We start from the raw sequence: 11,454 nt of genomic DNA, 5'->3' as shown, positions 1-11,454 counted from the left end.
TTAGAGGTACAGTGGGTACGGAAAGCATTCAGACCCCCTTAAAATGTTCACTCTTTTTCATATTGCAGACATTTGCTAAAATCATTTAAGTTCATTTTTTTCCTCATTAATGTACACACAGCACCCCACGTTGACAGAAAAAAACGGAATTGTTGAAATTTTTGCAGATTTATTAAAAAAGAAAAACTGAAATATCACACAGCCATAAGTATTCAGACCCTTTGCTGTGACACTCATATATTTAACTCGGGTGCTGTCCATTTCTTCTGATCATCCTTGAGATGGTTCTACACCTTCATTGGAATCCAGCTGTGTTTGATTATACTGTTTGGACTTGATTAGGAAAGCCACACACCTGTTTATATAAGAACTTAGAGCTCACAGTGCATGTCAGAGCAAATGAAAATCATGAGGTCAAAGGAACTGCCTGAAGAGCTCAGAGACAGAATTGTGGCAAGGCACAGATCTGGCCAAGGTTACATCAACTTTTCTGCTGTACTTAAGGTTCCTAAGAGCACAGTGGCCTCCATAATCCTGAAATGGAAGATGTTTGGGACGACCAGAACCCTTCCTAGAGCTGGCCATCAGGACAAACTGAGCAATCGGGGGAGAAGAGCCTTGGTGAGAGAGGTAAAGAAGAACCCAAAGATCACTGTTGCTGAGCTCCAAAGATGCAGTCGGGAGATGGGAGAAAGTTCTAGAAAGTCAACCATCACTGCAGCCCTCCACCAGTCGGGGCTTTATGGCAGAGTGGCCCGACGGAAGCCTCTCCTCGGTACAAGACACATGAAAGCCCCCAGGGAGTTTGCTAGAAAAAAGATGGTGAGAAATAAGATTTTCTGTTCTGATCAGACAATGATACAACTTTTTTTTACCTTAATTCTAAGCGGTATGTGTGGAGAAAACCAGGCACTGCTCATCACCTGTCCAATACAGTCCCAACAGTGAAGCATGGTGGTGGGAGCATCATGCTGTGGGGGTGTTTTTCAGCTGCAGGGACAGGACGACTGGTTGCAATCAAAGGAAAGACGAAAGAGGCCAAGTACAGGGATATCCTGGACAAAAACCTGCTCCAGAGTGCTCAGGACCTCAGACTGGCCGAAGGTTCACCCTCCAACAAGACAATGACCCGAAGCACACAGCTAAAATAACGAAGGAGTGGCTTCAGAACAACTCCGTGACTGGTCTTGAATGGCCCAGCCAGAGCCCTGATTTAAACCCAATTGAGCATCTCTGTAGAGACCTGAAAATGTCTGTCTACCAACGTTCACCATCCAACCTGACAGAACTGGAGAGGATCTGCAAGGAGGTATGGCAGAGGATCCCCAAATCCATGTGTGAAAAACATTCCCCAAAATACTCACGGCTGTATTAGCGCAAAAGGATGCTTCTACTAAATACTGAGCAGAAGGTTTGAATATTTATGGCTGTGTGATATTTCAGTTTTTCTTTTTTAATACATCTGCAAAGATTTCAAAAATTCCATTTTTTTCTGTCAATATGGGGTGGTGTGTGTACATTAATGAGGAAAAAAATGAAGTTAAATGATTGTAGCAAATGGCTGCAATATAACAAAGAGTGAAACATTTAAGGGGTCGGAAAACCTTCGGTTCATTTCTCAATGGACCCTATGAATAAAATAGGCCAGTTTTGTATTCTGCCGTGAAGCCGTGGCCCAATAGTTAAGATCATTACCTGCCACTGTGGGGGACAAAGGTTCAAGACCCCGACTGGACCATTCGCCACCATCTCCTGGACTCACGGTTTTGTTGTCCTTGAGCAAGACACTGATACCTCAAACTGCTCCCCGGGTGCTAAAGGTACCCCCTGCTCCAGTGTGTTCCACTAACAAGTGTTTGTCCAATCAGATTTCATGGGGGTCCAGTGCTACCCCGGCCTCCCCTCTGGCTCCACCTCTGATCATAATGAGTGAAAAGAGAAATGATAATGTATTTTCATGTAAGATAATAAATCCCAGTTGCCTCATTTGTGTCGGTGAGAGACAGTTAAACGGCATTAAATCAGCCTTAATTTGATGTTTGCTCTTCCTCACCCATAAAGCATAATGGTCTTCTTTAATATGTGATCTTGTCCAACATGATGACAGTATCTTAACATCGCTTATCTGTTGAAAAGAACATTCATGGCCATGAGAATGATGGATTTGCGGCTGTTTCTCAAGAGAGGCCAGTATCATTTCATCCCACAAAGCACTGCCCAGGAGAAATCCCTTGTGAGTAAATTTTTTTGGATGTGTCCATATTTCTGAAATATTTTTAAACCATTGCTCCCTTGTGCATGACTAACACTTCAAAACTTTGTAGATCATTCTTAAGGACATTTTTGTACTGCATCCTCCAAAACCGAAATTGTTGCTTTACAGAATATGCCTTGAGAAACTGTTTTCAACAGCAGTCTGAGAGTGAGGCTCTCGGGAAATGAGGATGACCCTGCTAATGGAAGAACTCATCTGTTTCTTCCTGGGTAATTAGTTGAATTAGACAATATCCTCCTCTCCGAAGTGACCCCAGTGTCTAGGTGACAATTTGATGTGCAGAGAAGCAATTATTACCGTCCAGTGTCGTACCTGTTGACTTAAATTTTTATTCTAGATTGATGGGATAGAATGAGGCAATTTAAATAAAACTAAGAGCAGTAAGATTTAAATGGCCTGCTGGAATATACGGTAGACAGTTGAATTTTGCTTGGCAAGTTTTAAGAATGCTACCCCCCAAACTCTGCCCCAAGCCCCCCAAAAAAGGACCTTCATTTTGTGTTTAATTACAACTGCTCAGTTGTAATGTCACCTTGTGGGGTACTACAACAAAAATACAAAAAGAGTGTGACACGAATGTAAGCCTAATGTGAAACAGTATGTGAAGACAGACAGAGAGTAGATGTTACTGTAGTTTGTGGTTATCACTAGTATCACTCGAAAAGGTTGTAAAGCTTGCACATTAGTCATATTCTTGAATTTCCCCTCTGCAGAGCAATAAATTGTTATTTTATGTCCTATTCTAGCTGTATTAGTCTTTATACGGTATCTCTATAATTTACTGAATGTAAATACAGGGCTGTAAATGTAAATACAGAGAAGTCATGTCCAATTATAACCTCCAACATCTCTCTATATATGTGTGATAATGCATGCTCTTTTCCCTTAACCTACTTTGTCCCCTTAATGTCTGAATCCGGGTTTCATCCTTGGCTGACTAACTGTAGGTCAGACCACCACGCCTGTGCCTTTTTGTGCTTGATTAGATATTACAATACCTCTTATGTACTGAAGCAAATCCCCCTCTGGTTGCTTCCTTTCCCCTTTTCTATTTATTCTTGAGCCTGTGTGGTTTTTTTGTGTGATTATAGGCATTTCCTAAGGTGTCAGTTATGGGTGCCTCTTGCATCCTGTTGCTTAAACATGAATGCTTCAACAGATAAATTATTTCACCACATGTTACATAGTTCAGTAATGGGCTTGAATTACCACAGTCATCCAATGTACATTTATTTGTACACACGCAAATGCACGATTACACTTTTTAAAGTATATAAAGTATACCTGTATGAAAACAATGTTTTCCAAGTCAGCAGGCTATTATTATATTTAGAAACCTTCCTTTCATAGATGCTTATACACATCACTGCTTCTCTCTCTATCTTTCCAAGTGGATATTTAACCTTGGCGAGACTCAGGGAGCAGATGGTTGGCCCTTATGTGTGTCTGGCATGATCCACAGCAAATGAAGTGATGTTTCTATAAACACCTGACAGTGGGTCAAACCACCATGAATTTGGGCAGGACCAATTTTGGCTGTAGTGAAGCCACTGCTACATCATGGCAGTGGTCTTTACTGCCACATTCATTTATCCGTCAACACATATAATACTGTAACACACCATATATCTCCAAGTATTATAGTAACATGGGACTACAAACACTGCACACTGTATCCTTATTTATTCATCCTGGCTATGCATTACTAGAACATTTCAAATGTCATATACTGAGCAACATTTTTACATTCTTGTTAGAACAATGGTAGCAGAATTCTGGAGTATTCATAGAGTGTTCCTGCTGGGAGGAACATGTCCTCCCCCATGCCCCAAGGGGTGCATAGTTTTCATCATGGATTGTCCATAAAGAACACTGTGTTCAAACATAAGGGTGTCCATATGTGCACACGGCACCAGAACACCCTCAGCCGCAGTTGGAAGATCACCTTTGTGGTGGTGTCATCAGACTTGTAGCCACATGTCTTGGATATTCGGGTAAAGAGAGGGGCAGAGCTAGCTATACCAATCCCAACCAGGTGGTTTGTTAGTTCCGATAGTGGGAGAAGATGCCAGTCAGCCAGACCCAAACTGAGAGTGATGGTCTGTTTGGAACATCCCCTGTGAGAGGGAGTTTCAACTTCCAACTCCTGCAGAACTTGAACCACGTCCCGGGGGAGAAGAAGAAGAAGAAGAAGAATCACCTTTTATTGTCATGAACATGCATTCATGTACATGAAATTTGTTCTCTGCATTTAACCCACAATGAACACATACACATGTTAGTGGAAGACACTGGAGCAGGGGGCAGCCGAAGCGCCCAGGGAGCATTTTGGGGTACCAGTGTCTTGCTCAAGGACATGGTTAGAAGAAGTAACTGAAGTCTAATTACTTTCCAGAAGAAGAAGCGTTACTTAGCTCGTTACTCAAAATGGCGGTTTTTGGCGACATCACTGATTAGAATTGATATAATTGAAATGTTAGATAATAATCCCCATGAAGTATTCAGAGGAAAGTCCAATGTGGGGACATTGTGAGTTGTGAGCAGTGGACTAAACGAATGAAGTCACTTTTTAGAAAGAGGTTGTGGAATACCGTTGGTAAAATGACCCCATCATTATTACACTTCCCTTGTTTGCACACAAGTTAGGGTTAAAGCTGTCATATGCTTCTCCCGGCAGAGAATAAATGCTTTGGACTAGGGAAAGGTTAAAATGGACTCCACCCTTTTGTCAAGGTCTTCCATGCCCCATTCTCATGGTGACCAGAGTTGTGCATGGCTCTGATATTCCAAGCTACTACTGCCACTGAAAGCAGAGTAAATCCTGATGAGATAATAGGTTGCATGCATTGCAGGCTCTGCCAATCTGCAATTTGCCATAATTAATACCAACAATATCAAGCAATCTTATAGCAGACAATAGCAGTCTTCATGCTTTTCATAGTTGATTTTTTATTTTTATTTTTTAACCTCATGGAAGATGTTTTGTGGCCATGTTCTCTCTGGTTCTTGTACTTTTAAATAAAACAAAGCTAGACAAAAAAATCTACTGCGAGAACATTTAATGAGAAACCAAGTACATTCATTTCCAGGATGACCGTTTCAGTCTCAGATTTACTACCTCTTGAGTCAAGGGGATGTACAATTGGCAAGTGGCTGCAGAAAGACAATTTGTCACTCGGCAGTTGACCGCAGACTGCAGTATGTAATTACCACTTTCTGCACATTCAATTTAGTTTTATTTGCGATTATGTATTTTTTTTAGGAAGGACATATCCATCCATGTTTTTGTCAGGGCTGCTGTTTCAGCACCCTGAGTCCAGCCTGTGTGTGTGTGTGTGTGTGTGTGTCATGAGTGCTTTGCAGGGTTGACGTGTTGGAGTCTAGCAGCTGCACCTTGTCATCCTAATTACACCTGACTGCTCTTAAGATGCTGTGGGACTCCAACTCGTCGCCAGACTTACAACGCTCTACGTTGAGTTCGTAGCCTAGCCACCTTGCCTATCTTTTCGCTTCCTGAAGACCTAGTGAGTTACCTCTACCTAATTCTTGTTCTTTGGCCCCAGTCTGTGCAAACCAGTGCTTACGTTGAGGCCCACCGACAACACGGACCCCTACCCTGCCAGACCGGTCCTCCTTGGAACCCTGCCAATCCCCGATTTAGTTCTCGGAGTTCCTTTGTTCGCTTCCAAGCTGCAATAAACCTTTATTCACAAACTCACCTCCCTGTCCTCTCTGCATCTGGGTCCAACTTGCAACCTGTATCCTGACAGTTTTCTTATTCTCTCACATATCATAGACCTCACTGACTTCATAGCACCCCACAAGACTTGTGCTTGTGCATTATTTGAGTCTACTCCTTCCCCCTCCTTTGCTACAATGTGTATATTTTCTCAAACATGCTTTTATTGTCTGTTAAATCTTCGTCCATTGTATATTTGCCTCCTGCTTCTCCACTCCTTCCTCTCTTCACTTTGCTGTGCCAGCACTTTGATAGCAGACTATGGCAGTGTGGTTTAATGGGGGTTGTGGGTTGCAGCCCAATATGAGAACAGTCAATATTTCATATCTCTACCTGGAAGGAGACATAGAGGGCAGAGCAAATTTAAATAGAACAGGCTGTATGACAACCATACACCATTCTAACCATTCTGTCAATGGGGGTATGCTGCAAAAGGCCATGTGGCAAACGGCTCCTGAATTCCATTACATTTACCATTTGCAAACAGATTCTGGTTTAGAAAAAGACGAGTGCCTGCACTATGGAAACTAGAAGATTGAACTGATATGTGACAATAGACGGGAAAGCTGCATTAGCATGGACTGTGTTGTCCAATTTATATGAATTTTTTATATAATGTCGAGATGACCATACATTTTGAATACACTGGGAGGGTAATTTCTTTCTATGATTGCAGGTGTGGTTGCTGTTTTCAACCTTGTGTTAAAATGATGGATGAATATGGACAAAAGGGATGTTGCCTTTCTTGCTGCCAAGACCCATTCCTCCGTCTGAACTCAATCAACCATTCAGCCTGTGTCGATTGAGCTTTGGCTCCTCATATTGGCTTCCATTGCCCAAAGAATAACTATGCACCAATTCACATTACCCCCCAGCCCCTCACCCCACCTCCCCTTCCCCACAGGTTGGCTACATCTGCTCTCATTCAGGCCTCTGTCACTCACAAATGAACTACTGGCTTATCAGGTTTAAAAAGGTTGCTACGAATGATATGATCAGGTTCAGCCAGTGAATCACAATATATTAATGTTACGGACATACTTCCTCCCATGAATACTTTTTAAAAAAAATGGTAATGCAGTTATTCATAAGCCATTCTGAACGTTTTCTTACAGTGAATCGATAAAGGCAAACATACTGCCTAGCAAATAATGTTGAAATGTGGAACCATGTATCCATCTAACGTGATGACAGACACCGAATATGAAATGTTTTTTTTTTTTTCAGGCAGGTAGAGCTCCATTGTCAGCTACTCCAAGCACATGGATTTGGTTTTGCATCAAAGTGAAACAAATCTCACCTGATGTGTGCAAATGTGAATAGAGATCAGTGTGAGGCAGTGTTACGAGGCAAACAGTTCAGTGATCTTTCTGTGAAAATTGTGTCCTCAGAGACAACCATTCTCCACATAACAAAGGAGAAGAGGAGTCTATAGCGCCCGTGGTTTTGTCTGGCCCCGGTTAAATGCTGCAGCTTGTGTTTGATCTTTAGAGAGGACTGATTTGGCTCCCTTGAAAGAACTTGCTTGCCACACAGGTTCCGAACTGCTCTTTCCAGTTGCCAATCTGTTTGTTTAATGACAGGCTCTGCTTCCGCACAGACAAAATTAAATCAAGTCTAATCCACTATTTATGCTTTCTCCTACTGAATTATTCACAACAGTTTTATGTTATTGCTTTTCTTTACACTGATGTGCTTGTGCCATTATATGATGGAGCTTCTTCACTCTACATACACACTTTTCTTTTTAATTAATTAACCCCTGTATTGAATAATATCCAAAGCAAGCTATAAAGCAATACTTGCAATAGCATATTTGCACAATGCTCCCTTAGTAAGAACTACCCTTGAGATGTATTAACCACCACATATTAGAACACAGAAAATACTGTGTATTAGCTTAACTTTTAACATTACAAAGGGACAAAATGTTATTTCTTTCTTTCCTTCTTTCACTAGATTGTTGTACCAAAGCGTAATTTTGCAGGCAATTGAACAGGTGCTTTGGCTGTTCGTCCGCAAGACCACACCTTAATGTGGTCTCAGAGTTGACGCTTTCGCTAATAGTGTTTCAGCTTCAAAGCTAAAAAGTGTAAAAATGAAAGGCATGCACGTGTAGTAAGTGTTCAGTATGTCACCTTAAAGGGCACCTTAAGAATGATCTTGGGAAAATTCTAAGGGCCCGTGACTGACAGAAGCCTAAAAAAAAAAGGTATTCCTGGCACTTCAGTTGTTGATGCTTTTTGGAAAATGGCAGTATGTTCAATGAGCAGAATGCAGTAGACAAACAACCACTCACACTCACATTCGTACATCTTAGCAATTAGGTGTCTTCAACATTACATGCATTTATTTAGAATTTGGGATGAAGCCGCAGTACTGAGGGAACAGTATAGTTTGAATTTATGTAGAACAAATTAATTCACATTACATGTCCACATGGAGTGTAAATATTTTTAAATTAGAACAACTTGGAATTCAACCAGCATCTTGGAACAGATTATGTGTCTTTTTAGAGGTTCTACGTGGGCTACTGTATTATATAGAATTTTATGGTTGTAATACAGGTTTTAGAAATACAGATTATTGGTTAAAATCCATCAATGCATTAAAGCTCATCCTGGTCTATTGCCACAAGAGTTGTTTTGCGTACACTTGAAACCTGTGTTTGTATATGTCATTCTAAAAAGCATGCTTAACATTTAAAATGTCCCATACTGTGGCCAAGTGGCATGTTATCACACGTTATCCATTTTCCTCATACATTCAAGAGGGCTGTTTGTCTTTGTGGCTGACTGGTTGTGTCCAGAGTGTACCCTCCCTCTTACCCTCAGTCAGCTTCAAGAAGGTCCAGATCCTCATGATCTAGCACTGGATAAGATGGTGAATTGCAGTGCAGTGTATCTTCTGCCAGTGATCATGGTCAAATGGTCACCATTTAACATGATGGTGAGCCACAGTCGCTGTTTATAGAGTCATTTCTTCCATGGACCACAACCAGCATCTACCTGCACCACATTTCCGTCTGTTAGGATGTAGTCAGTTACGATTGGCTGAGGTTTCTTCCTCCCTCTCCTGGCCTTAGACAAAAACATTTTTAGTTATTTTATTATTTGCAGTTATGAGTCATGTATTATGCTGATCTGTTTGTATCATTTGTACATAGCCGTGGTCATCATGAATAAATCACTTGAGGAGCGATTGAATTGAAGGAGACTGCCATTTTGAGTAATGAGCAATGTAACACGTTACTATAAATACTAAATACTCTATCTATCTATCTATCTATCTATCTATCTATCTATCTATCTATCTATCTATCTATCTATCTATCTATCTATCTATCTATCTATCTATCTATCTATCTATCAGTTAAAAGGCTTTAGAGAAGTGGCATCACAACGAGGCAAAATGCAGAACTGCCCGCTCACAGACACATTTTCACAAATAGGCAGACCACCAAATATTTCCTTGTTTCTTTAATTTTACACTTGACAGGTGGGTAGGCACTCCAGAGACCTGACGATGTGAATACTAGCAATTAAGAAGTTCAATTGCATTTTTCCATTGTGCATGTGCATATGCCTCATTTTGACTGAAATATTTCTAATCATTCTGTTTATTTCTATTGTCCAAGGTGGCAGTTATCATGAATAATTGGCAGTAGCATGATCACATTTATTATTGCACAAACCATGTGCACACGTGCCCGTGGGTGACCATATGTACAGTATTATAAACAGTGGCAGAATTTATCGAAATTATACAAGGTAGAGTTATCATTAATAACTTGCAAACAAAAAAAATAAGACAAATAAAAACATGAACATGATACAGGATGACATGTCTAGGTTAGAGCCGCAAACATGCATGTACATGACCAATCTTGAACTGAACTTGAGCTCGCGCAGCACACTTACACTAGCTGGACTAGATTTTCAGTGGGCTGAAGTACAGCACATATTGCCAAGTGTAAAGAACTATGACTCATTCTGTTGGCACAATTAAAAAAGACTATGAAAGAAAACACCTCCAGCAGGATTTCATAACGACTTCTGCAGACATAACATATGACAAACCAGGGTCAAAGAAATAGCACGCACAGTGTGGTCTGATTGTTGTGTTGCCTCAGGTCAGTGATAAGGGGAATTTCTACACAGTTAATAATAGCATGGGATTGTATCTCCAGGTGTTGAAATAAAAAGAGTTTCTGTTTTTAAAGGATGGAAAAATATTGAATGAAACACATTTTTGTAACAAGCATTTAGGTCAAAATACTCAATACCTATTTGTGGCCCTTTCCGATATCCGTGATCGGGCGTTCTCAGAGTAGTAGTATGATGGCCTTAAGCCACACTTCACTTCACATCACTCATTGTAAGTATGTGGCTGCGAGGCATGAGATAGCAGGCTAACGGGCGGAGGTGCGCCTAACTGAAAAATGTTGTCCTTCACTATGTGTTTTGATTGGGTCATTCTGGGAATTGTCTCCATGCCAGGGATAGGCAGACAGCCTGTAGAAAAAGGCCCCAAAGTCATTAATTGTTTGGAGAAATATGTGCATCTCTATCTGTTGGTGCCTTGAGCATATATTACTTTTGTGTTCATTTGTCTATGCTATTCGAGCAGGCCAGTTCACATTGTTTGTGCATGGGCAGTGATGTACTAGTGACTGGCTGGAAGCAGAGAGTGCAACTCAGTTGGCAGAGTGACAAAGTGAGTAATATTATTAACACACTAGTATACTTTAACTGCCTTATTGACAACAGCCATTATTGTTGCACCAGAATGTGTTATTAGAGCATTCTATGTGATATTTATGAGTGAAAGTTGCATGCATCAATAGCTTACTCAACAATTTATGCTACCTGAAGTGGTGTGCTTTATATTTCAGAATCGGAGCACAATACTGGAAGAGCTACAGTATGTTCAATCTGTAAAAGTTGTGGATATGGACTGACCGACCTCGATAAATGGACTTTTGACTCTTTCAAATAATTAAAACTCCTCCTCCTTGAGTTATTACCTTATTGTAGTGGAGCAGCTTGTTTGTCCCAATGATCCTGGTAGGTCAAATGTTAGGGGCTTTATGCTGCTATTAGGGTCAAACAGGTGCTAGGTCAGGACTCCCTATGATGATGACGACAAAAAAAAAAAAAAAGAAATGGACCAAGTTTTTCAAATAAGCACCTCTAAGTCAAGTTGTGAGTTTCAGTAACTTAGGGTCTTATTAACATTCATTCATTCATTCATTCATTCATCTTCCGTTCCGCTTCTCCTCACTATCCCAGCTATCTTCGGGCGAGATGCGGGGTACACCCTGAACTGGTCGCCAGCCAATCGTAGGTCTTATTAACAAGTGAGGGAAAATTGGAGCAGGAAAATGACAGGTGGCTCTGTCATGGTGGAGAAGGAGCAGAGGCACAAGGCAAAGCTTTCA

At 40.9% G+C, this 11,454-nt stretch overlaps 1 long non-coding RNA gene across 1 annotated transcript; it reads right to left on the bottom strand.

The window, feature by feature from the left end:
- Window positions 1–4,048: 4,048 nt before the first annotated feature.
- On the bottom strand, window positions 4,049–11,145 carry LOC133483097 (uncharacterized). The gene is made up of 3 exons (XR_009790014.1): window positions 11,041–11,145; window positions 8,843–9,094; window positions 4,049–4,429 (listed from the first exon to the last, which is right to left on the bottom strand). It is a non-coding gene; the product is annotated as an uncharacterized LOC133483097 (long non-coding RNA).
- Window positions 11,146–11,454: the final 309 nt, after the last annotated feature.

This window comes from Phyllopteryx taeniolatus, chromosome 9, assembly GCF_024500385.1.
Source record: "Phyllopteryx taeniolatus isolate TA_2022b chromosome 9, UOR_Ptae_1.2, whole genome shotgun sequence".
NCBI lineage: Eukaryota > Metazoa > Chordata > Actinopteri > Syngnathiformes > Syngnathidae > Phyllopteryx > Phyllopteryx taeniolatus.
The sequence above is the reverse complement of the archived record's forward strand: the minus strand, read 5'-3'. Positions and strand labels throughout refer to the sequence as shown.